Raw genomic sequence first — 26,932 nt, 5'->3', positions numbered from 1 at the left:
GACATGCATGTTCAGGACAAAAACAATTTACAATGAATACACTTGGTAGGTTCTTTAATAGTTGCCATCCGGGATGAAACGAGTCACAAGTCACTGAATCTGTGTATTTGTATACCCCCAGTTTAAAAAAAGGGGGGTATACTGTTTTACCTCTGTCTGTCTGTCCGTCAGTCCGTCCGTCAGTCAGTCCCTCCCATGAATATTTTTCGTCGCATTTTTCTCGGGAACTACAATACAAGGATTTCTGAAGTTTGGTTTCAGGTTTTAACGAAGTCAGCTATACCGTGTGATGCATTTTCAGATTCATCACTCGACAACTTCCTGTTTACCGAACACTTGCATAATTTTACACTATTTATTTTTTCATTGCAATTTTCTCAGGAACTACAATACAAGGATTTCTGAAATTTGGTTTCAGGGTTTATCTAAGTCACCTATACAGTGTGATGCGTTTTCAGATTCATCACTTGATAACTTCCTGTTAACTGAACACTTGTATGATTTTACACATGAAAGCCAAGTTGAAAATTTTCGTCACACTTTTCTCAGGAACTACAATATAAGGATTTCTGAAATTTGGTTTCAGGATTTATATAAGTCAGCTATACCGTGCGATGCGTTTTCAGATTCATCACTCGACAATTTCCTGTTTACCGAACACTTGCATATTTTTACACTATTTATATTATCCACTTGCGGCGGGTATCATCAGTGAGCAGTAGCTCGCAGTTTCACTTGTTTTTTCTAAGGTGTATATATGAATTCAGAATATGGGACCCATTTTCGTAATTTATAAATGTGACCATTTTTAAAATTTCCATTACTGTACTGTCATAGATAAAGGAAGATTGGGTGTGTGTGCCAATGAGACAACTCTCCATTCAAATAACAATTTATAATAGTAAACCATTATAGGTCAATGTAAGGCCTTCAACACGGAGCCTCGGCTCACACCGAACAAAAAAAAAATTAAGGGACCCAGAATATTGTCTACATCTAGTAACTTTGTTAGTTTTCTTTACTAATTAAATAGTATGTCATTATTGTACAAGCATTTACAAGATTAAATAATTTGAATTCGAACAATTGAAATGGGAAAATATTTTGAATAAACGTAATTAGTACGACATCTGATCAACTGAAACCACGTAAGAGAATCCGATGTCAGTCTTTAGAATTCAAGTTCTAAACCATGATGTGAAAAAACATAAAAGAAGATTTGATTTTCCTGTCTGAAACAATGCGAGTTTTCTTGTTTTGAACATTTGAACTTTCACTTGCGCTAGTTATTTTGTCGGGTCTTGTATGTACAGTACGTCCATCTACTAGTATTTACAAATGTACAAAATATGTATGGTAAATTGTTTGCGAAAAATCCGGTGAAAATATGATTTTTTCTCGCGAGTGATAATATTTGTTCACCTCAATCGTGAATGCTGACGTGCTATTTATATGTATCATGTGTATCAATTACAATTGAACTCATAGACCATTCCGTACAATATGAAGAATATACAGTACAAAGTCGAGTTAATATTGAACTATTCTAAAATAAAAAAACGATAAAATAAAATAAATTAAATTTAGATAGATTTAAAATTTGTTTTCCATAGCCGCTAAAGATGTGTTAAATGTCCGTAATAGCTTTGATTATATGTTTTACATGTATAGAAATCAATATGGTTAATATGGCAATATTTATAATTTTAAAAGAAAAAAATGTAGCGCCGAATAAAAGCTCAGAATAAGTGTCTGAAATAAGCCCTAAAAAAATATAAAGCAGTTTTATATGGGGATAAGTTTGACAAGTGTGTGTATAAGGAGTTCCCGGCTAGGTTTAGAGTATATCATGTATATTAGCGTTATTATGAAGTAATGTGATTCGTAAAACTACGGGTATTGAAAACAATTGTGTATGCATGAATGATTTCACACCTAACTAATTTAATAATAAAAAAATTGTCAACTGTTAATTCAGTTATAAAGATACGTTTGGTTTACAAATACATTGGGTAACGTTTTTCGCTTTTTCTGTTAGCAGTTATATTTTATCTAGTGAAATTGCAGGTATCTATGGCTGGTTCCGATTTTATTTGTTCGAAGAGATAATGACGAGGAAGTGTTAAAAAAATATATAAATTCAGCACATTCACTAAATAACCGAGGAATACAAAAATGTGCTCAGCGGCAAATATTTCAAAAAACTATTTTTTTAAAACAATATACATCTAAAATTAATGTATTAAATGGGAATGAAAGTTGTTTCTCTTTGTCACAACCTTATATTTCACACGGTAAAATTGTTTTACAAATAATTTAACCTTTATCCCGGGCCTGACTGTCAGACAATTTGTATCCGTGACTTTTAAGTGTACACGAATATCAATGTTTGGAAGTTGCTACGCTTATAAATTAGCTAGGCCTATACAATGGTTGAAGCTATTATATTTTAACTGTTACAACTTTTTCTGCGTTTAAACAGTTTATTTATGTCTGTTTCAACGTTTTCCGTGTTGGGACAGTAATAACATAACTGTTACAACTTTCAAATAGTTGCATCAGTTTTATTACGACTGTGACAACTCTTTAGGCGTTTAATCAGTTTATTTATGACTGTTGCAACGTTTTTCGAGTTGGGACAGTTGTAAATCAACTGTTACAACTTTGAAATAGTTGTATCAGTCCTTTAATGTCTGTGGCAGTTATTTCTTGCGTTGTTGCAGTCGATTTATGTTGTAGACAAACACTTTTAAAGTTGGGACAGTTACAAAATAACTGAAGCAGTGAAATTTAACAACTGTTACAACTTTAACAGGCCTTATCAGTCTTAGAACGACTGTTACTGGTATGGACAGACGTTTTTTCGTCCAGTAGTGTTAGACCCCTCTACAACGAAATTTGTTACATGCACACGTATAAAATAGCGGTTTTTATACAACGCAATCATAGGTTTGAATGTTGTTTTCAATTTAGTCTTGACAATGTATATATTTCTCTAATTATTCGTCAATTTATGCCTATCTGCACCCATTGTATAAACAAAATGTTGATCTCAGTTCTTCATTGGTTAAAATCCGATTATGACAACGAATTTTCTTGCTTCCTTCTGAATTTCCTATTGTGACGGCATGAGAACGCGACGATGCCTGATGACATCACGTACCGTTTAGAAAAAAACACATTTTTTGCAGATCACTCGAAAAGAAGGAACAAGTTTGCCTGCTTATTAATTTAAAATAATTAGGGAAACAGATGCCACCACCAAATATCGTGTAATACGATATTTATTCACTCTCGACAGTTGAGTTTTAAATATTTAAAACGCTCGGCCAGCCTCGTGTTTTAAATTTAAACATTTAATTGTCTCGAGTGGATAAATATCGTATCACACTCGATGCAGTGGTAGAATCTATTTATATATGTAAGCGGCAATAAGTGAAATTAGGCGTTAAGCTTAAATCCTAGGCAATAAGCTAACGCCTAGACATGAAGCTTATTTCCTGAAATATGATGATGATTATGCTTCCGATTGCCGAACATAACTTTAGGCAATAAGTGAACTCTGGAATTTATGCATATTTGGTTATTTATTCTTGATATAATGTCGTTTCTTAATTATATTTTTAATATCACATGTATAAATATAGGTTCATTTGACAGATCTTCAAATTCAGTAAGTTTATTTAGTAATTTTAGCAGTTAAAAAAACAGAATTAGCTCAATCTTTTTTCATGTTTTTATTAAAAAAAAAACAAATTAAAAAAAGTGATTGTATGCAATTGAAAAAGGGTGGAGATTCTTTAGAATAATTATAATATTTATTTGAAATTTTGTACACCACACTAGTCGAGCGGGTTTGAACTGGTCAAATGTAGAAAAAAAAATAAGATATGATTTTTTGCACACACCGTTTTCCATTTATTTTTTTATTGGATAAGTAAATTTTCTTTGTTAACAGTTCCACAACTTGTGATAACAAAATGATTTAACACAAATTTCCATTTTTGAGTTATTATGATGCGTTTTAATATAAGTAACATATTTTATCTTTCGTCCCTCTTTTATCTGACGTTGCGCGCGGTGTTCGTACCTGTAAGCGTAACACAACGACGCGACGTTTTTATCTACAAAACGTCGTATTTTAAAGTTTTTTTTTACATGTATGTGATTGACCATCAATACGTGTTTCTTTTGTTTCTTTTTTAGAGTAAAAAATAAAAACAGGGAATTTGTCAAAGAGACAACAACCCGACCTTAAATGTAAAAAACAATCAACGCCCAACAAAGGGCATTCAACACAGTGAAAAATCCCGCAACCAGAGGTGATCTTGAGAAGGAACCGAAACACTATAATTGATGTATTGATCGGGGAAAATGTTTGTTTTTTTGTATGTGAACAACACATCTTTTTTTTCTTTTTTCTATAAAATTTAACATGATCAGTATGTGGCAAACAATTATTTTAATTCCTTCATTGTTGATTTATATTGTATGGAAAAAAAAACGAAAACAAGAAACGGGAGCTAGCTTGTTTGGTACGTATCGCTTATCGCACATGTGTTTAAAATTTATTTTTCACTTTAGCATATATTAAAGACATTCCAAGGATATGTACTACTTAATCTATATTTATTTCTTTTGTGAATAAATCAAAGATTATTATTTGTCATAGTAAACGTCATTACATTATATAAGCTCAACTTTCTATTTCATCTAGTACAGATATTATGTCCAGATGCACGGTTTCGGAAAGAGTAAGTGCAAATCGAGAATTCACTCTTAACTGTGGTGAAATATACATTACAGATGCCTCTGGTAGAGTTGCCCTTTTTTCGTCTAATTAATTTATATGACAGTTCTGATCTATTTAAGTCTGATTTGAAGTACTGTCCTCCAATAATGTTTGTGTTTTTCCAAAAGAAACACCACTATCGTCAATTTCACTTGTTATTAGTTTTTCGGGACAAGAAAGTGATTTTATTTCCGGTGTCTTGTGGAGAGTTGTTTCATATCTTTTTCATATTTAAGATGAAAATGGGCCCTGTAGTTTTGCATCGGAAAAATTCGATTTTTTTCTTTTGCTCATAGTCAAACGTATGTTATTTGCATTTATAAAATAAAATAGTTAAAGTATTCAGTAATTATATGAACGATGCACAAGATTTGCCTTTGAACTTTTAAGTATGAAACCGTGACACTTCGAGTTCAGCTCCCTCAAAGTATATTTTGATTTTACCGATTATATATAATATCTAATTTTTTAACTATTTACAGTTAGTTCAAAGGTATTATAATAATATGTAAATTATTTATTACCTAATTTTAAACTAATAACTTTTTTCTTATACATGTAATTAATCGGTATTTAAATTAAAGATGTTAAAGTTGTAAGTTAAATTGGATACAGTATTTTATTGTTTTCATTTGCTATTTTCTTTTACGCTAATACTCAGGACAGCGGTTAGGACATCATAGCTAAGATAATCCTCAGATAGCGTCGATGTACATGCTGAGACATGTCGTAAGTCGGTCCTTAAACTTTATCATAATTACTGTCCTAGGAATATCTTATAGGACCAATCTTATGACAGTTTCGATTAAGATGCCCCAGTTCTCATAATGTTATTATGTAACAAATATATTTTTATTAAAATGAATAAATATCTCATTTACTAGCAATTATATTTTAGGCATTAAGCTTAATGCCTGCACACATTTTTCAGGATTTAAGCATAAATCCTAGGATTTAAGACTAATACCAACATTGTAACATCATTTAGGCCAATATACTTACTGCCTAAGCGTTAGCTTATTGCATAGGATTTAAGCTTAATGCCTAACTTCACTTATTGCCGCTAACATATATACGTAATCTGATATCCAATGTATATTAGTACGATGAAGCTTTGGTAACCCTTAACTAATTTTAGGATTCTCCGGAAGATTAGTTTTTACTTATGGGTTTATCCTCTTATTCATTTTAATCAAAAGTTACTATTATATTATTTTTATTAAACATGTCCAACTTACGTCGCCGACGTTATATTACCGGGGGGGATTTAGCTTCTCGTGCTACAAGGGGGAAACATTGGCCTGATCCTGGTTTTACCCCAGAAAAATTGGAATAGGGGAAGAATGGCTACAGGACACCAGCACATTCACTCTGTGGCTAAAGATTTAAAATTTCAATAACTTTCTTAAACTATACTGGATTTCTACCAAACTTGGACAGAAGCTTTTTTATGATCAAAAGATTGTATCTAGAAGTAAATTTTGTTAAAATAGTTTTATCATTTTTTCCGTATTTTACTTATAACTGGACTTGGTTTTACTGAAATGTTTCGTGGCAGAAAAACTAAGTCCGTTTATAAGTAAAATACGGGAAAAATGGAATTTTATTTTTTCAAAATTTACTTCAGGATACTATCTTATGAATATAAACAATTTTCTGTCCAAGTTTGGTAGAAATCCAGGATAGTTTAAGAAAGTTATTAAAATTTCTACAAATTTAACCACAGAGTGATTATTTGTGGACGCCTCAGCCGACGACGACGACGACGCCGACGGAATGCAGGATCGCTGTGTCACGCGTTTTCGACTAAAGCCGAAGGCTCGACAAAAATGGAAAAAAAAAATGTTTTAATATTACTGTCTTTTTGGACATAAAAAGCTTCTGTAAAAATGTAATAAAATGAAGTTTTGCAAAGTAAATGATGTCTGAAAAATCTTAATCCACACACTGAGCATACAACGTCACTGCCGATGATGGAATATAGGATTGTTATGTCTCGCTTCCACTACATAAATGTTGCAGATCAAAAGGAAAAGGTAATATCTGTACATTTACATTACTGGAATGAATTGTTTCTATGTTGAATCCCAGCTGATTATCATATGAGTAAAACAAACGCTCAAATTAATGGCTTTCTCATCTATGGAATGAGACAATAAACTAGTCTAAAATTGTTATGAATCAAATCTGTTATTTGCAACCAATTTGAGCCAATGAATTCCTATAAATCCGCTTATGAAACCCTGTCTAGAGGATATAAACAACAACTACCAAGGAATCTTCTTACTTAAAGTTCAAAAATTATTATTTATGTCAAGATTATTAAACAAGTTCTATGGTGGAAAAAAATATAGAATTTAAATTAATCAACAGAATTGCATTCTAAAATTGGCAATACTCTTCCATGTTGATCTCATCAAGGTACTGTAATAACATGAAATAACCCAGAAGAAAAAGAAAAGAAAAAAAGAAACATTTTAAAAGTATTACTGTAGCACTATAATTATATAAATATGACACATTCCACATGTATCTACAATTGGTAATATGCATTTTGTAACATAATTTCTTATTCAAAATAAAATGCATCATAAAAAAACATCAGCCCTAAATGTTTTTAACATATTTGGCATAATAACAATCATTTAAATAACTTCTTTAAATATACATTTATGCACTTAATTTAATAGGTTATCAAGTATATGTTACATACAATTATGACAAAATGATAATCATTGATAACATGTACAACAAGATACAAAATAGCCCACAACTGATGCTTACAGTAAATCAATGCAATACAAATGACGTATTGTTAGCTTTGACAAATGCTGTGTAATTTTTTGGTTAAAATAGTTGTGTAACAAAAAATAAGAACTTCATATACTTTATTATTTCCTTAGAGCATAAAAAATAAAAGCTGCCTTCACAGATGTCATTTAAAACACTATTATTATCTGTTTCTACGTTTGTTTATCTTACTTCTTATTTTTCATAACCGAAAATTGAAACAGAACCAAGGACATTCGTTTATCTTGTATTTTTTTTTTATAGTATATTTCTGTTTTACATTTAGGCAGAATATAAATAGAACTAATGCTCTTTATGGTGTATGCCTTTTATCTATTTCTCACATGAAGAGATATTTCTTGTGTCATACTACTGCATGGAATGTGATACGAAAATTGTGTAATTTGATTGACTTATTCATCATCTTGAAGCAATATTGCGGCATTTCTATTGGCTATTCATTGGGTCATTAATGACTTTGAAAGGTCAAAACGATGCACATATCCTCCATGGCAAAGGAGATATGCAATTTCTCCATCATATACAAAACACTCGCACTTTTAACTTGCAAATATTATTTTTGTCAAATTTTATTACATTCTGAAGGGTACAAAAAGTTTTTAAAATGTCAATAGTTCAAGTTTGATGCCAGAACAGGATATATGATGTCATGTTGGTACATCAATTATGTGCAAAAAACTATCTATATATTAGGATTGTCAACGAGTACTAGAGTACTCAAGTATTGCTCGGTAGTACTGAGCATCGAATACCAAAAGGATACTCTACTAATCAGTTCCCTGTTAGAACACCCTTTTTATATAAAATTAATTTTCCTGTGAATGCCCATCTGACAATTAAATAGTAATCAAGGATTAATCATAGTTAGAATACGTTTTGTTAAGCATGTTTGTGCTTAATTGTCATATAAAATGGCCCCAAGAAGAAGTCGTCTATACACAAGGACAGTTTCCCTAAGCTAACATTTTAGTCAAAAATGTGGACCTTAGCCTATCCGCTTCAACCGTGCAATTAGAGCAAACATTTTCGTCTGCAGGACTGCTTGTTCAAAAATTGTGAACCAAGCTTTCAGAAAAAGTTGGCAATAATATTACTTAATAAACACAAATTTGTAGCACCCTCTTGTGGCCCCCAATGAATGTATAATCACACATTTTTTAAATGATCAAAGATTTTTCTTTATGGTTACCAAATACTGTTGTTTAATCTGGTTTGACTTTGACCCCACCATGCATACATTTTAAAATGGTTATTTCAATTAAACGTTCAAGCAATCTTTCTTAAATAACCACCACCCATTAAATTTCATCCTCCCCTCCCCCATACAATTAATTCTTGGTTTTTTTTTTTGCCTAAAAAAGGGGATATACCTTATATCTAAATAAAGTATGTCCATCATTAAAAAGGTCTGAATAAGCTGCTTTTTAGGCATCAATTATATTTCTTATTTTTGTAATCAATTACATTGCACCAAGTAAATGCTAACACACAATGATAATGCACATGTACCAATACACCGTATATCAGTTTATTTTTGCATCAAATTTTGTATGCAGTTTGGGCCTTTGAAAAGTTAAATAATCACTGCTTTTATTTTTTCTCCTTTCATAGCCAAGTACAATCCATTTGAATGAACAAAAACATTGGGGTACAATAACTACCGATTAAGTTGCACAATATTTCCAGATATACAGTATAATTTAATATTATTGGGTGATATAAAAACATGTCTATTTATATTCAATATTGTTTAATCTCATAAAGCAGTCAATTAATGTGTTTCTATCATAAACATAAATGATATCAAAAGGTCTGGAGTAATAAATAACAGCTTTGTCACTTTCCTCAATTTGTTGTTGATTTTTTTAGTTTATCAAAGTGATCCTGCGACATTTCCAACAATGTTAGTATCACCTGAAACAAAACAACAATACTCAATATATATGTACATTTCAACAACAAAAAATATGAGGGCAAAAACTAAAAAACAAATTATTTTTTTTGTTCCTATAAAACGTTTTATAAATATCTTATAGAAATGTAAGCTTTGGAATGCTTCAGTGCAATTTTCAATGTAATTGATATTTTCAAGAGGCATAACTCTTTTAAAAACAATTGATCGGCACTGATTATCGAACTTATCTGAGACATTGCTGATATAAGTTTCATAAAAGTCTGGCAAGAATTGTATACAAGATAGCGCTAACAGTGCAACTTTCCATGTAATTAATTCCAAGGGGCATAACTCTTTTAAAAATAGTAGATTTTCAAGCTTGTCCAAGACATTGCTGATATAAATCTATGATATAAGATTCATAAAAATCTGGCAAGAATTATACACATGAGAGTGCTAGCAATGCAATTTTCCATGTAATTAATATTTCCAAGGGACATAACTCTTTTAAAAATAGTTGATCGGCACTGATTTTCGAACTTGCCCTAGACATTTCTGATATAAACCTATGATATAAGATTCATAAAAATATGGCAAGAATTATACACATGAGGGTGCTAGCAATGCAATTTTCCATGTAATTAATATTTCCAAGGGACATAACTTTTTTTTAAATAGTTGATCGGCACTGATTTTCAAACTTGTCCTAGACATTTTTGATATAAACCTATGATATAAGTTCATAAAAATCTGACAAGAATTGTATATGTGAGAGCGCTAAGAGGACCTGACAGACAAACGGAAGGACAGATGGACAGACGGACGCCCGGTATTTCTATGTCCATTAATATAACCAATTTGTCAAGTGTCATCTCTGATTAGTGAGCAAAAAGACTACAATAAATTAAAAGAATATTTATTAAATTCAGGGCCAAACCTTTGAATTTAGGTTAATGGAATAGCTTTTGCAAGAGGAGCAAGGCAAAACTTGCATATTTTTTATGCCATGAAAGGGGAGGAATGAAGCCAACCCTGTATTTTTCTGATACAATATCCAGTAACTTTTAGAAATTATTTAGAAATAAACCATGAGCAACACAAAATTGAAAATGTATGTGACTCTTACAAGGTGATGCCTTCAAACAGTTGTTGCTATTATTCACATGTCTCGAATGTGTCAAGCAATTTTTAATACTGTATTTTAGGAATTTTTTTTAATAACATTTTATACTTCATATTTTGCTGATCTGATTAATATCTTCTATATGTCAATGAAGGTGTTACCTAACACTACAGGAATATAACTCTGTAAAATCAGCTAAACATTAAATCACGTTGTGTTGTTATAGAAATATTTAGCTTCTCAATGATCAAAATTATTGTTTGTCAAACTGCTATGTAACCATTACATTTTTCTGATAAAATGGTTGGTTCATTTTTTTAATTTTTTTTATGTTTTTGTCAAAGAGTCAAAGTAAATGCTTTGTCAAAATTTTATGAAAATTAAACGAATCAAATTAATTTTAGTGAAGGTGTTGGGTATCACCTTAAGGTGTATACTTAATATTGACATCTGTTTTGTTTACTATAATTCCTGACATCTTAAGTTTTGTCATTTTTAAGGTCTTTCCTCTACGCGAGGAAAGACCTTATTGTTTTTCTAATTTATTTTGTTCTTTTTTTTTATTTTTATTTTTTTTTCTGCCAACATTTCCTGACATGCCCGCATCTTGTTTCTTTTAAAGTTATTAATACCAAATATTAAGCATCGATAGACCTCATTATGAAGTATTACCAGATGACATTGTTAAGGATTTCATCATCCCCTTATGAAGTTATCTCCCTTTTATTGATTTTTTTCAACATGACCCCCCCCCCCCTTCGTTGTTTCTAAAGATATCATGAACTTATTTAGACAATAGGTACATCTCATCATGATGTATTACCATATGAGGCTGAATAGGATTTCATCTTGCCCTATGAGAGTTATATCCCCTTAAAACAATTTCTTTCCTTTGCATTTTTCTTAAAAAGTATTAGAGATAGAATCGATTTGAAAACGGCAACATGTACAGAAACAGATGGCAATGTTAATGAACATATACAATTATTTTGTTATTAACCCTTATAAGGAGTTATTCCCTTTGATAAATTGTACACAATTTTAGAAAAAATCTATTTCGAGAACCGGAAGTCGTAGAGACTTGGGATCTTCACCAATAATCTCTAATGCATGTGACCTTCAATATGCACCCAAGGTCAAAGGTCACAGAGTGCAAAAAAAAATTACGCTGCAATTTCAAGCTTACATATTAGGAAAACGATAAGACTTTGCTGCCTACATACAGCGTATAAAATCATATATTTGATGATTAATTGTGACTTTGGTGAACTTTGAAATTGTCCAAATTCTTTTTCTATAATGTTGTCCTTTAACTGTAGATCATTTACCATTTAACAGATTTGAGATATATATTGTCGTTTTAGACATAATGCAGTTTGAAATTTTGCGAGCGGCGGCATGTATTTCTGAATCAACAACAGCTTACCACTTAAAATGTTTAAGAAATTGAAAAGGTTCACATAGTTATATGTTTGACCAAATACCAAAAACATTCCATGGAAAAAAACACCAAAAAATTATTTTGAAATTTTCATGTTTTGCATAACTTCTATATATATCGTTGATATTGCATCATTTTTGACACTTTGTCAAAAGGGGTCAACTGATATATCAAATAGAAGGTCTCAATAAACTCTGCTTAAAAATGAAAATTTTAAACCTCTTTTTAATCCCAGGTGGAAGGGTGGGGTCATTTAGTGCAAAAATTCAAATTTCTCAGATGGTAAGGTTGTCGCATATCAAATGAAAGAACATAAAGCGTACATTTCAAATTTCAAATTGACGTACCCGAAAAATTGGTATGATGGAGTCATTGAGTGCAAAAATAAAAAAAAATCTTTTACGATTGCGTTGTTGTATATCAAATAAAGGGTCATGATGTGTACATTTGAAATATCAAATTCCCGACCTCCAAAAATTAGTTGGATGGGGTTATTAAGTGCAAAAATCCACTTTTCTAGAACATGACGTTGTCGCATATCAAATTCAAGCTCATCTATCCTGTGTTACATACATCATACTTCCGATCTCAAAAATGTAGGCTGATGAGGCTATTAAGTGTAAAAAGTGAAAAGTTTCAGAAGGTATGCTTGTCGTATATCAAACGAAAGGTCGTACAAAGTACATTACGAACACATCACTTTTAGAGGAAAGACCTTTCAATTGTTTTACAAACAATTGAGATACTAGTATCACATTTCTTTGTTAATTCGTGTAGATTCAGAAGTAGTTCCCCAGCATGCTGTCCAAGGACTCTTGGATTAAAATACTCCTCAATTCTAGTTGTGTTTTTACTTTTGAAATAGGTAAAAGAGTCTGAATCTAGACTGGTACTTTCAAAATTATCAGTTATGGAATCAATACCAGATAATGAAGAGTCTTTGTTCACCTAAAAATTAAATAAAAATGTGGTAACTATGAAATCTTAATTTCAAATTTCTAAACAGATGTAATTAATGAATAAGTTTGTGAAAAATTATCCAACTCCAACCTATCTTTAAACCCTAAATTAAATAACTAACACCAAACGACCCAGAATTAAAATGCAGACTTAAAAGCCCATACTAAAATGTTGATCTTACATCATAGATAATTTCAATTAAAAATGTTTAAATTACGGCAGGTTAGTGAGAAAACAAATTACAGAAAATATTATACACTGAAAACCATCCACAATATGTAATGATACATTTGCCATTTTGCCATTTGCAAAATGAAAGTAAGTATGTCAAAACGGGGCAGCCCTGATATACTGACACCCATATGTCTGATACGTCATTAATCGTATACCCTAGTTGTAATCTAACAGCACAACAGACCAACATTTATATCAAGATCAAGGATTTAAAAATAGTATGACATTTGAAACAGAATGCCCTCTCCATTGTCTTAACAGTCAACACAAATTATCAAGTAAATGTGAATTTATGAATTAGTGCTAAAATTGGATTTCATCCCCCTCTCAACACATAGTATGATAGAGACACTGACCTCATGTCAATGTGACTAAAAACAAATATAATTGGTGTCATTGCTAATATATCTAGAGGCTCTAAAGAGCATGTGTCCTTCATTACCTAGGTCTATGTAAATCTTCAACAATGAACACTCTTCAACATTGTACACTATAATATAATACATGACAAAAATCTTTTTGTTGATCTTCTATTGCTGATAATTTTTTCTGTTTACATTTCATCTCTATATTAAGTGTTTGCCCAAAACACAAGAAAGGGTGAAAAAAATTGTCATTTAAGTGCAAAAACTCCTATAAAGAGTCAACTCACAATTTCGGCATACTTTGACTTATTTGCAGACCTCTTCTTGCTTACCATTGCTATTTAAAGTGTCTATCTATCTTTCATAGTTATCATTAGACTTACACATATATTAGACTTAAATGCAAAGAAATGGCAAAAATCATCATTTCAGAGCTCCCGCATGAAAAAATGGCGTCTGAATTCTGTCTGACCAGTATTCTTATGTTTTCTTATTTTTTTCTGAATAATGTCTGAATGGCTAAAATAATGTACATTTACGAAAATGTCTGAATTTTTGCTGGATTTCGGACTTTTAAGGAAAAATTCAGAATTGTCATACGAACATTTAGACAAAAAACAGAATAGCATTCAGACAAACATCAGAATAATGGAAGAATGATTTAAGTCATTATTTAGAATGAATTCAGAAAAATTCTGAACTTAATCAGAAAGATTAAGAAATAATCAGACAACATTCAGAAATATCAAGAAATATCCAGACAACATTCTGATGGATTCAGATGGATTCAGACAGATTCAGGATGATTCAGATACATTCAGAAAACATTCAGAATGATTCAAAATGTGGATATCCATACAAAACTTTAAAACTTATTACAACAGAAATTCCCATAAAAACATAAAATAAAGTTCTTGAAGTTGAATGGAAATCAATGTGCTTACACATTGATGATGGTCAAATATCCATAGCCTCTAAACAATAATAAAAAAATTCACATTTTGAGGAAGTTTGTAAATTAATAGTTTCAATAACATAAAATTCAAACTTTAAATTTTCGATTCAATTTTATTATCTGATATGGGTGTGTGATTGCCTATTATTTTCATTTCCTGCCTCTTGGAGTCTCTAGCTTCCTTTTCTGTATGGGTAAATTTCCTTCAAAATAGAATGGGATCATTTCACATGAAAAATTATTAGGTACAGGTATCTTGTGACCTGAGTAAATAAAAAAACGATATGTATTTTATTAAAATATGGTTTGAATTGCACATATGGTAATATGGTAACACTTAAAAGACAAGATCGACAGCAGCTCATTATTTCTATGTCTCCTAGCAATGCATCACACAGTAGAAAACAAAACATTTGAGTGGAACTTTGCTGACACCAAATATACAACATCCCGTACCAAAAAAAATCATATTTGAGTTAACATTAATTATAAATGGCCATATATCTAAGCACTTGGTCAATCCCATAAAAGAAATACATGTTTTTTATTAAGCACTTGGAAACCACTTTTTTGAACTAATTATGTCTATTTTTAAAATCTTTGACCTTGACCTCAAAATTAGTTGTTGGGAATGCTTAAGGAATCTATAATCACATGGTATGCGATTTTTTTATTTATAGTACAATGTATTATCATGTATATGCAAATACTGTAGGAAGTCATATGTATTCTAGTGTTTTATATTGTCTTCATGTGTAATGAATGTGTTGGCGTTATAGCTAAATTTAAGGTATTGGCTTTGCTTGTTATCAAATTTAAAGAATGTATGGTGACCTATAGCTAGTATTGCTCTCATCTACATTTGTAAGGCATTTATATAGTAGATAGTTGTCTCATTGGAGATCATTCCACACTTATAGCTTATTTTTATACTATCAAAACTACAGCTTCTTTTTACCAGATTTTGTATAAAAGTGACACCTAACATCCACGTATTCCAACATCAATCCGAATTCCGATAGCAAACAATCTTATTCGGAAGACTCCGTAGACATATTATAAGAACTTCATTGTAAATATTACAAAATATTGATCACATGATGCTAGTATTACTAGACTTGCAATTGCTGTACATCAATCCGACACTAATTTAGTTTTTCTGCGGTTTTTGTATTATATGCTAATGATAAATGTATAACATTTATGAAAGGGTTTAAGCATTTTATGCCCGCCATCATCAGGGATTTACCTATATCAATTTATTTCAATGTTGTCGTTGTCAATAGGTCTGCAATATTTTTATGCTTTTTATAAGCTATTATTGGTTTGCTTGAAAATATTTCGTTGCAAACTGCATCCTGTTTTAGTAGATCTAAATGTTTACTAATGCATTGTTTTAATTTATGAATGCATGGATTAAATTTCGTTGCCAATACTAAAGGAACTTCCATTGTGTTTTGTTTGGCCTTTTTTTCTGACTAAATCAGATCTATTACATGATAATGCCTCAGTTATGTACTTTTCGATTGCAATATCCTTGTATCCTCTCTTTATTAAGGTCAATCTTAACTGTAACAAAATATATTGTAAATCAACATCATGATTTGTTGTTCTAACGTATCTGATAACTTCGCCCTTGATAAACCCTGCAAACACATGTCTACTGTGACAGCGTTTACGATCTAGATAAAGGAAGGCATTTGTCGGTTTAAAGTGTGTTTTCACATCCAAAATAATTTCATTAGAAAATTTTGTTCCTTTGAAAATATTAACATCAAGAAAAATTTATTTTTTCTATGTTCAAACTACGAAAGAATTTCTTTCATAATTTTATACATGAGTATATTACAGATTTCCGTGCTTGGCACTACTCCTATCACGGCTCCTATTTTTTGCTTATAAAGCCGTCCATAATTTTGTTCTCTAAAATTGATCTAAGGAAATAGATTAAATCATCCGTAGGTGGGCATTTGATTTTGTAATCTGATTTATCAAACTGATCATACGAAATTCTAACTGCCGATAATAATTCATCAATCGGGCAATTAGTGTACAGTGAAACTACATCAAAACTACACAGCCAGCAATCTGCATTAGGCTTAACTCTTTCCAACTTGTATATTAGATTAGACTTATCCTTTATATACGTATGTTGTTTTTGTACCATAGGTACTACAACATAATCGATATCGCATCCAATAGATTCTGTGACAGTACAAATCTGAGATATGATTGCCCGACATGGTGGCATTATGTTATCAATGTTAAACCCATATTTATTGATTTTTACTTATCCCGATTCATTTAATCGGTGTATTTTAGGCAAGATATGCATATACCCAGGCCCATACTCAATTTGATTACCATTATTAAGGTAACTAAATGTGGCGTAATCTATAACACCTTTGGTGTACATCCCTTTGACATATGTATTGATAATACATCTAAGTGCTTTTAGGTCAAAGTTTTCCAATTTGGTGTAATGTTGTGTATTTGATTGGCGATCGCCTTTAAGATGGGAATTGACCTTATCTAAAATAACATCATTGTTACTTTTATCGGCTTTCTTTATGATTAATGCCTCATCATTTTACAGAGAAAAAATGCCGAACCTCTGTGAAAGATTGTTTCGAAATTTTCGAATTTGCATTGAAGATAGTTCGTGCTTACCCTTACAGATAGGTTAATAAAAACAATGTTCTACGCAATACTTTTGTCCGCACTAGGTGCAAAGGGAAGCTGCATAGCTGATGTCTACTTGATAAATAATCCAGGGTGTTGTTCGGCTTAATTTTTTTTTAACTAGGTTGAAAGTTGAGGTCGAACACCCTATCCCATCCTTACGGAAAAGTTAATAAAACATGTTCTACGACAATACTTTTGTCTGCACTAGGTGCAAAGGGAAGCTGGGCAGCTTAGGTCTACTTAAAAAAAAAAATCCAGGGTGTTGTTCGGCTTAGTTTTGTTTGTAAGTAGGTCAACAGTTGGGGTCGGACACCTTTACCCACCCTTACAGAAAAGTTAATTAAAAATGTTCTACTGCAATACTTTTGTCTGCACTAGTTGCAAAAGGAAGCTGGGTAGCTGATGTCTACTTGAGAAAAAATCCAAGGTATTGGTCGGCTAAGTTATGTTTTTAAGTAGGTCCACAGATGGGGCTGACACCCTAACCCACTCTTACATAAAAGTTAATTAAAAATGTTCTACGGCAATACTTTTGTCTGCACTAGCTATATAGGAGCAAAGGGAAGATGGGCAGCTGAGGTCTACTTGTGAAAAAATCCAGGGTGTTGTTCGGCTTAGTTTTTTTTTTAAATAGGTCCACAAGTGGGGTCGGACACACTTACCCACCCTTAGAGAAAAGTTAATTAAAAATGTTCTACGGCAATACTTTTGTCTGCACTAGTTTCAAAGGGAAGCTAACTAGCTAAGGTCTACTTCAGAAAAAATCCAGGGTGTTGTTCGGCTTAATTTTATATTTTTTGACTAGGTCCAAAGTTGGGGTCGCACACCTACCCAACCCTCACTAAAATTTTTAATAAAAATGTTCTACGGCAATAATTTTGTCTTCACTAGGTGCAAAGGGAAGCTGGATAGCTGATGTCTACTTGATAAAAAATCCAGGGTGTTGTTCGGCTTAATTTTTTTTCTTGGTCCAAAGTTGGGGTTGGACACCCTATTCCACCCTTACAGAAAAGTTAATAAAAAATGTTATATGGCAACACTTTTGTCTGCACTAGTTGCAAAGGGAAGTAAAGTAGCTAAGGTCTACTTGAGAAAAATCCAGGGTGTTGTTCGGATTAGTTATGTTTTTAAGTTGGTCCACAGTTGGGGTCTGACACCCTAACCCACTCTTACAGAAAAGTTAATTAGAAATGTTCTACGGCAATGCTTTGGGCTCAACTAGGTGGAAAGAGAAGCTGGGTAGCTGAGGTCTACTTGAAAAAAATCCAGGGTGTTGTTCGGCTTAGTTTTGTTTGTAAGTAGGTCCACAGTTGGGTCTGACACCCAAACCCACCTATACAGAAAAAGTTAATTAAAAATGTTCTACGGCAATACGTTTGTCTGCACTAGTTGCAAAAGGGAAGCTAAGTAGCTGAGGTCTACTTGAGAAAAAATCCAGGGTGTTGTTCGGCTTAGTTTTGTTTGTAAGTAGGTCCACAGTTGGGGTCGAACACCCTAACCCACCCTTACAGAAAAGTTAATTAAAAATGTTCTACGACAATACTTTTGTCCACACTAGGTGCAAAGGGAAGCTGAGTAGCTGATGTCTACTTGATAAAATATCCAGGGTGTTGTTCGGCTTTATTTCTTTTTTAACCAGGTCCAAAGTTGGCGTCGGTCACCCTATCCCACCCTTACAGAAAAGTCAAAAAAACATGTTATACGGCAATACTTTTGTCTGCACTAGCTATATAGGTACAAAGGGAAGCTGGGCAGCTGAGGTCTTCTTGAGAAAAAAATCAAGGGGGTTGTTCGGCTTAGTCTTGTTTTCAAGTAGGTCCACAGTTGGGGTTGGACACCCAAACCCACCCTTACAGAAAAATTAATTAAAAATGTTCTACGACAATACTTTTTTCTGCACAAAGTTCAAAGGGAAGCTGAGTAACTGAGGTATACTTGAGAAAAAATCCAGGGTGTTGTTAGGCTTAGTTTTGTTTTGAAGTAGGTCAACAGTTGGGGTCGGACACCCTAACCCTACCTTACAGAAAAGTTATATACAAATATTCTACGGCAATACTTTTGTACGCACTAGGTGCAATAGGAAGCAGGGTAGCTGATGTCTACTTGATAACAAATCCAGGGTGTTGTTCTGCTTAATTTGCTTTTTACTAGACCCAAAGTTGGGGACGGACACCCTACCCCACCCTTACAGAAAAATTAATAAAACATGTTCTATGACAACACTTTTGTCTGCACTAGGTGCAAAGGGAAGCTGGGTAGCTGAGGTCTACTCGAGAAAAAATCAAGGGTGTTTGTTCGGCTTAGTTTTGTTTTTAAGTAGGTCCACAGTTGGGGTCGGACACTCTAACCCACCCTTACAGAAAAGTTTATTAAAAATGTTCTACGGCAATACTTTTGTCTGCACTAGTTGCAAAAGGAAGCTGGGTAGCTGATGTCTACTTGAGAAAAAATCCAAGGTATTGTTCGGTTTAGTTATGTTTTTTAAGTTGGTCCACAGTTGGGGTCGGACACCCTAACCCAACCTTACAGAAAAGTTAATTAAAAATGTTCTACGGCAATACATTTGTCTGCACTACGTGCCAAGGGAAGCTAAGTAGCTCAGGTATACTTGAGAAAAAATCCAGCGTGTTGTTCGGCTTTGTTTTGTTTTTCAGTAAGTCCACAGTTGGGGTCGGACACCCTAACGCACCCTCACTGAAAAGTTTTATTAAAAATGTTTTACGGCAATACTTTTGTCCGCACTAGGTGCAAAAGGAAGCTTAGTAGCTGATGTCTACATGATAAAAAATTCAGGGTGTTGTTCGGCTTAATTTTCTTTTTTTTGACTAGGTCCAAAGTTGGGGTCGCACACCCTAACCAACCCTTACTACAAAGATTATTTATAATGTTGTACGGAAAAACTTGTGTCTGCACTACGTGCAAAGGGAAGCTAGGTAGCTGAGGTCTCCTTGATAACAAAATCAAGGGTGTTGTTCGGCTTTTTTTTTTGTTTTTAAGTAGTTTCACAGTTGGGGTCGGACACCCTAACCCACCCTTACAGAAAAGTTTATTAAAAATGTTCTACGGCAATACTTTTGTCTGCACTAGTTGCAAAAGGAAGCTGGGTAGCTGATGTCTACTTGAGAAAAAATCCAAGGTATTGTTCGGTTTAGTTATGTTTTTTAAGTAGGTCCACAGTTGTGGTCTGACACCCTAACGCACTCTAAGAAAAAAAGTTAATTAAAAATGTTCTACGGCAATACTTTTATCTGCAATAGGTGCAAAAGGAAGCTTGGTAGCTGATGTCTACATGATGAAAAATTCAGGGTTCGGCTTAATTTTTTTTTTTTACTAGGTCCAAAGTTGGGGTCGCACACCTACTCAACCATCACTAATTTTTTTTATTAAAAATGTTCTACTGCAATAATTTTGTCCGCACTAGGTGCAAAGGGAAGCTGGGTAGCTGATGTCTACTTGATTAAAAGTAAAGGGTAATGTTCGGCTTCATTTTTTTTTGAAAATAGATCCGAAGTTTGGGTCTGACATCCTATCCTACCCTTACAGAAAAGTCAATAAAAAATGTTCTACGGAAATACTTTTGTCCGCACTAGGTGCAAAGAGAAGTTGGGTAGCTGATGTCTACTTGATAAAAAATCCATGATGTTGTTCGGCTTAATTTTGTTTTTTAACTAGGTCCAAAGTTCGAGTCGGACATCCTATCCAACCCTTACAGAAAAATTTAAAAAAAAATGTTCTACGGCAATGCTTTTGTCCGTACTAGGTCCAAAGGGAAGCTGGATAGCTGAGGTCTACTTCCTAAAAAATTCAGGGTGTTGTTTGGTTTAGTTTTATTCAAAGTGGGTCCAAAGGTTGGGTCGGACACCCTACCTTTACCCTTTCAGAAAAGTTAATAAAAAATGTGCTGCGGCTAAACTTGTGTCTGCACTAGGTGCAAAGGGAAGCTGGGTAGCTGAGGTCTATATCAGAAAAAATCCAGTCAGTTCATCGCGTAGTTTTTTTTTAAAGTAGGTCCAAAGTTGGGGTCGGACACTTAACTCCACCCTTACCATGCTTAAAGTAAAGTTTAAAACAAAATGATCTACGGCAATCCTTTTATCCGCACTAGGTGCAAATTAAAGCTGGGTAACAGAGGCCTACTTGAGAAAAAATCCAGGGTGTTGCTCGGCTTAGTTTTTTTTAAGTTGGTCCAAATTTGGGATTAGACATCTTACCCTACCCTTACAGAAAACATAACAAAACATGTTCTACGGCAATACCTTTGCCCGCATTAGATGCAAAGGGAAGCTTCGTAGCTGATGTCTACTTGATAAAAAATCCAAGGTGTTGTTCTGCTTAATTTTTTTTTCAACTAGATCCAAAGTTGGGGTCGGACACCCTAACCAACCCTTACTAAAAAGATTATTTATAATGTTGTACGGAAAAACTTGTGTCTGCACTACGTGCAAAGGGAAGCTAGGTAGCTGAGGTCTCCTTGATAAAAAAAATCCCGGGTGTTTTTCGGTTTAGTTTTGTTTTTAAGTAGGTCCACAGTTGCGGTCGGACACCCCACTCCATTCTTACAAAAAAGTTAATAAAACAAAATGTTCTACGGCAAAACTTTTGTCCGCACTAGGTGGAAATGCAGCTGGATAGCTGAAGTAAAAAAAAATCTAGGGTGTTGTTTGGCTTAGTTTTTTTTCTTTTAAAGTAGGTCCAAAGTTGGGGTCGGACAACCTACCCCGCCCTTTCAGAAAAGTTAATAAAAAATGTTCTACGGCAATACCTTTGTCCGCACTAGATGCAAAGGGAAGCTGAGTAGCTGATGTCTACTTGATCAAAAATCCATGGTGTTGTTCTGCTTAGTTTTATTCAAAGTAGGTCCAATGTCGTGGTCGGACACTTTACCCCACCCTAACAGAAAATATAATAAAAAAATGTTCTACAGCAATACTTTTGTCCGCATTAGATGCAAAGGAAAGCTTAGTAGCTGATGTATCATTGAGAAAAAATCCAGGGTGTTGTTCGGCTTATTTTTTTTTTAACTAGGTCCAAAGTTTGGGTCACACACTCTACCCAACCCTTACTGAAAAGTTTATTAATAATGTTGTACGGAAAAACTTGTGTCTGCTCTAGGTGCAAAGGGAAGCTGGGTAGCTGAGGTCTACTTGATAAAAAATCCCGGGTGTTTTTCGGTTTAGTTTTGTTTTTAAGTAGGTTCACAGTTGGGGTCGGACACCCCACCCCAACCTTACAGAAAAGTTAATAAAAAAAACTGTTCTACAGCAATATTTTTGTCCGCACTAGGTACAAAGGAAAGTTGGGTTGCTGATGTCTACTTGATAAAAAATCCAGGGTGTTGTTCTGCTTAATTTTTTTTCTTTTAACTAGATCCAAAGTTGGGGTCGGACACCCTACCCACCCCTTACTAAAAAGTTTATTAATAAAGTGTACGGAAAAACTTGTGTCTGCACTAAGTGCAAAGGGAAGCTGGGTAGCTGAGGTCTACTTGATAAAAATTCCATGATGTTTTTCGGCTTAGTTTTGTTTTTAAGTAGGTCCACAGTTGCGGACGGACACCCCACCCCAACCTTACAGAAAAGTTAATAAAACAAAATGTTCTACGGCAATACATTTGTCTGCATTAAGTGCAAAAGGAAGCCGGGTAGCTGAGATCTACATGAAAAAAAATCCAGGGTGTTCATCGGCTTAGTTTTTTTTTAAGTAGGTCCAAAGTTGGGGTCGGACACCCTACCCCACCCTTTAAGAAAAGGTAATAAAAATATGTTGTACGGCAAAACTTTTGTCCGCACTGGATGGAAATGCAGCTGGAAAGCTGAGGTCAACATGAGAAAAAATCTGGGGTGTTGTTCGGCTTAGTTTTTTTCTTTTAAAGTAGGTCAAAAGTTTGGGTCGAAAACCCTACCCTTACTCTTTCAGAACAATTAATAAAAAATGTTCTGCGGCTAAACTAGTGTCTGCACTAGGTGTAAAGGGAAGCTGGGTAGCTTAGGTGTATATCAGAAAAAATCCAGTTAGTTCATCGCTTAGTTTTTTTTTAAGTAGGTCCAAAGTTGGGGTCGGACACTTTACTCCACCCTTACCATGCTTACAGAAAAGTAAAAAACAAAATGTTCTACGACAATCCTTTTATCCGCACTAGGTGCAAATGAAAGCTGGGTAACTGAGGCCTACTTGAAAAAAAATCCAGGGTGTTGCTCGGCTTAGTTTTTTTTAAGTAGGTCCAAATTTGGGAGTAGACATCTAACCCTACCCTTACAGAAAACATAACAAAAAATGTTCTATGGCAATACCTTCGCCCGCAATATTTGCAAAGAGAAGATGGGTAGCTTATGTCTACTTGAGAAAAAATCCAGGGTGTTCTTCGGCTTAGTTTTTTGTTAAAGTAGGTCCAAAGTTGGGGTCGGACATCCTACCACACCCTTACAGAAAAAGTTAATAAAAAATGTTCTACGGCAATCCTTTTGTCATCACTAGGTCCAAAGGGAAGCTGGGTAGCTGAGGTCTACTTGATAAAAAATCCAGGGTGTTGTTTGGATTAGTTTTATTCAAAGTAGGTGCAAAGTTGGGGTCGGACACCCTACCCGAACCTTACAGAAAAGTAAAAAAAAATGTTCTACGGCAATATTTTTGTCTGCACTAGGTGCAAAGGGAAGCTGGCTTGCTGAGATCTACTTGAGAAAAAATCCAGGGTGTTCTTCGGCTTAGTTTTTTTTAAAGAGGTCCAAAGTTTGGGTCGGACACCCTACCCCACCTTTAAAGAAAAGTTAATAAAAATATGTTGTACAGAAAAACTTTTGCTTGAACTAGGTGGAAATGGAGCTGGATAGCTGAGGTCAACATGAGAAAAAATCCAGCGTGTTGTTCGTCTTACATTTATTTTTAAGTAGGTCCACAGTTTGGGTCGGACACCCTACCCCACCCTTAGAGAAAAGTTAATAAAAAATATTCTACGGCATAAATTGTGTCTGCACTAGGTGCAAAGGGAAGCTGGGTAGCTGAGGTCTACTTGAGAAAAAATCTAGGGTGTTGTTCGGCTTATCTGTTTTTCTTTTAAAGTAGGTCTAAAGTTGGGGTCATACACCTTACCCAACCCTTACAGAATAGTTAATAAAAAAAATGTTCTATAGCAATACTTTCGTCCGCACTAGGTGCAGTGGAATGTCTACTTGATAAAAAATCCAGGGTTTTGTTCGGATTATTTTTTTTTTATATAAGTAGGTTCAAAGTTGGGGTCGGACACCCTTTTACCACCTTTACAGAAAAAGTTAATAAAAAATGTTCTGCAGCAATACTTTCGTCCTTACTAGATGCAAATGGAAGCTGGGTAGCTGAGGTCTACTTGAGAATAAATCCAGGGTGTTCCTCGGCTTAGTTTTTTTTAAAGTAGGTCCCAAGTTGGGGTCGGACATCCTACCCCAGCCTTAGTGAACAGTTAATAACAAATGTTCTACGGCAATACTTGTGTCCGCACTAGGTGCAAAGGAAACTTGGTAGCTGGGGTCTACTTGATAAAAAATCCATTGTGTTGTTCGGCTTAGTTTTCTTCAAAGTAGGTTCAAAGTTGGAGTCGGACACCTAATTTCACCCTTACAGAAAAATTGATAAAAAATGTTCTACGGCAATACTGTTGTCCGCACTAGGAAAAATGGAATCTGAGTAGCTGAAGTCTACATGAGAAAAAAACCATGGTATATTTCGACTTACTTTTGTTTCTAAGAAGGTCCACAGTTGGGGTCGGAAACCTGATCCCAACCATACAGAAAAGATACTAAAAAATGTTCTACGGCAAAACTTTTGTCTGCACTAGGTGCAAAGGGAAGATATGTAGACGAGGTCTACTAGAGAATAAATCCATGGTGTTCTTCGGCACTCCTTTTTTTAGGTCAAAAGTTGGGGTCGGACACCCTACCCCACTGTTACAGAAAAGTTAATAAAAAATGTTTTACGGTAATGCTTTTGCCGCACTAGGAGCAAAGGGAAGCTGGGTAGCTGAAGTCTACTTGAGAAAAAATCCAGGGTTTTGTTTGTCTTAGGTTTTTTAAAGTATATCCAAAGTTCAGATCGGACACCCTACCCCACCTTTTCAGAAAAGATAATAAAAAATGTTCAACGGCAATATTTTTCTCCGCACTGGGTGCAAATGGAGCTGGATAGCTGAGGTCTTCATGAGAAACAAATCTAGGGTGTTGTTCGGCTTGGTGTTTTCTTTTAAAGTAGGTCAACAGTTGGGTTCGGAAACCCTACCGCAGACTAACCGAAAAGTTAATAAAAAATGTTCAACAGCAATAATTTTGTCCGCACTAGGAGCAAATAGAAGCTGGGTAGCTGAGGTCTACTTGATAAAAAATTCAGGGTGTTGTTCGGCTTAGTTTTATTCAAAGTAGGTTCAAAGTTGGGGTCGGAAACCCTACCGCGCACTTCTCGAAAAGGTTATAAAAAATGTTCTACATAATACTTTTGTCCGCACTAGGTGCAAAGGGAAGCTGGGTAGCTGATGTCTACTTGATAAAAGATCCAGGGTGTTGTTTGGATTAGTTTTTTTTAAAGTAGGTCCAAAGTTAGGGTCGGACATCCTACCCCACCCTTAGTGAACAGTTAATGACAAATGTTCTACAGCAACAATTTTGTCCGCACTAGGTGCAAAGGGAAGCTTGATAGCTGAGACTACTTGAGAAAAAATCCAGGATGTTGTTTGGCTTAGTTTTATTCAAAGTAGGTCCAAAGTTGGGATCGGACACCCTATCCCACCCTTTCAGAAAAGTTAATAAAAAATGTTCTACAGCAATACTCTTGTCTGCACTAGATGCAAAGGGAAGCCGGATAACCTAGGTCTACTTGATAAAAAATCCAGGTTCATTTTGGAACATCAGTGATAAAAGCTTTTAAAAAAGGGAGAAATAACGTTCAATATAATACAGTTCATATTTTAATCAAATGTAACCTTTGGCAAGCATTTGCAAGGACAGAACTGTTCTTCAAATTTCTAAACAAATAAATCAAGAATTTCTACAATTAACCATTTAAGAAATCCTAATACAAATCAATAAACTTACTGCAAAGGTTTAAATCCAACATGGGAGGACTTCATTTAATAGATTTTGTTTTACTTCAATAACGACCAGTATTACCTGTGTAACATGATACATTTGAATGACATAATGACAGTATGAAGACAAACCCCCTTTGCACTTTTTAATTTTGCACTGTATGACACGATGTCGTTGTTGAGAAAAGAAAACACTTTTCTACTTTGTCATCCTGTTAATCAGCATTCAACATTACAAAACGGACATATTCTCTTTAAAAGATAATCTATAATAATATTTCATTTATGTAACATATAGTTATGGTTAAAATTGACAAAGTGATCAGCCGTACGTTTACAACTTAGTAACGTCTTTTCCGAAGCAATAAGAAAAATACAGATCTATAAATGAACGCATTACATATTCTATACGAAGAAAATAGAAAAACCTAACGACATGAAGCTTAAATGAGACTGTTCAAACTAATCAATGGATTTTTATCAAGTGCATTTTATTGACAATATGAATAAAAATAAGTCCGCCGACTTTCCAGTGTGTAATTTTTAGATGCGCAATCTAATCTTGTGGAGATATAGCTTGTTCATACTCATAATTCTACATGTAATATACACGTTTTTTTTTTAGG

The 26,932-nt window shown here is 33.9% G+C and overlaps 1 long non-coding RNA gene across 1 annotated transcript; it reads right to left on the bottom strand.

The window, feature by feature from the left end:
* Positions 1-6,716: 6,716 nt before the first annotated feature.
* On the bottom strand, positions 6,717-26,382 carry LOC139528874 (uncharacterized). Its single transcript, XR_011665712.1, has 2 exons — positions 26,314-26,382; positions 6,717-9,517 (listed from the first exon to the last, which is right to left on the bottom strand). It is a non-coding gene; the product is annotated as an uncharacterized lncRNA (long non-coding RNA).
* Positions 26,383-26,932: the final 550 nt, after the last annotated feature.

This window comes from Mytilus edulis, chromosome 1, assembly GCF_963676685.1.
Source record: "Mytilus edulis chromosome 1, xbMytEdul2.2, whole genome shotgun sequence".
Lineage (NCBI taxonomy): Eukaryota > Metazoa > Mollusca > Bivalvia > Mytilida > Mytilidae > Mytilus > Mytilus edulis.
The sequence above is the reverse complement of the archived record's forward strand: the minus strand, read 5'-3'. Positions and strand labels throughout refer to the sequence as shown.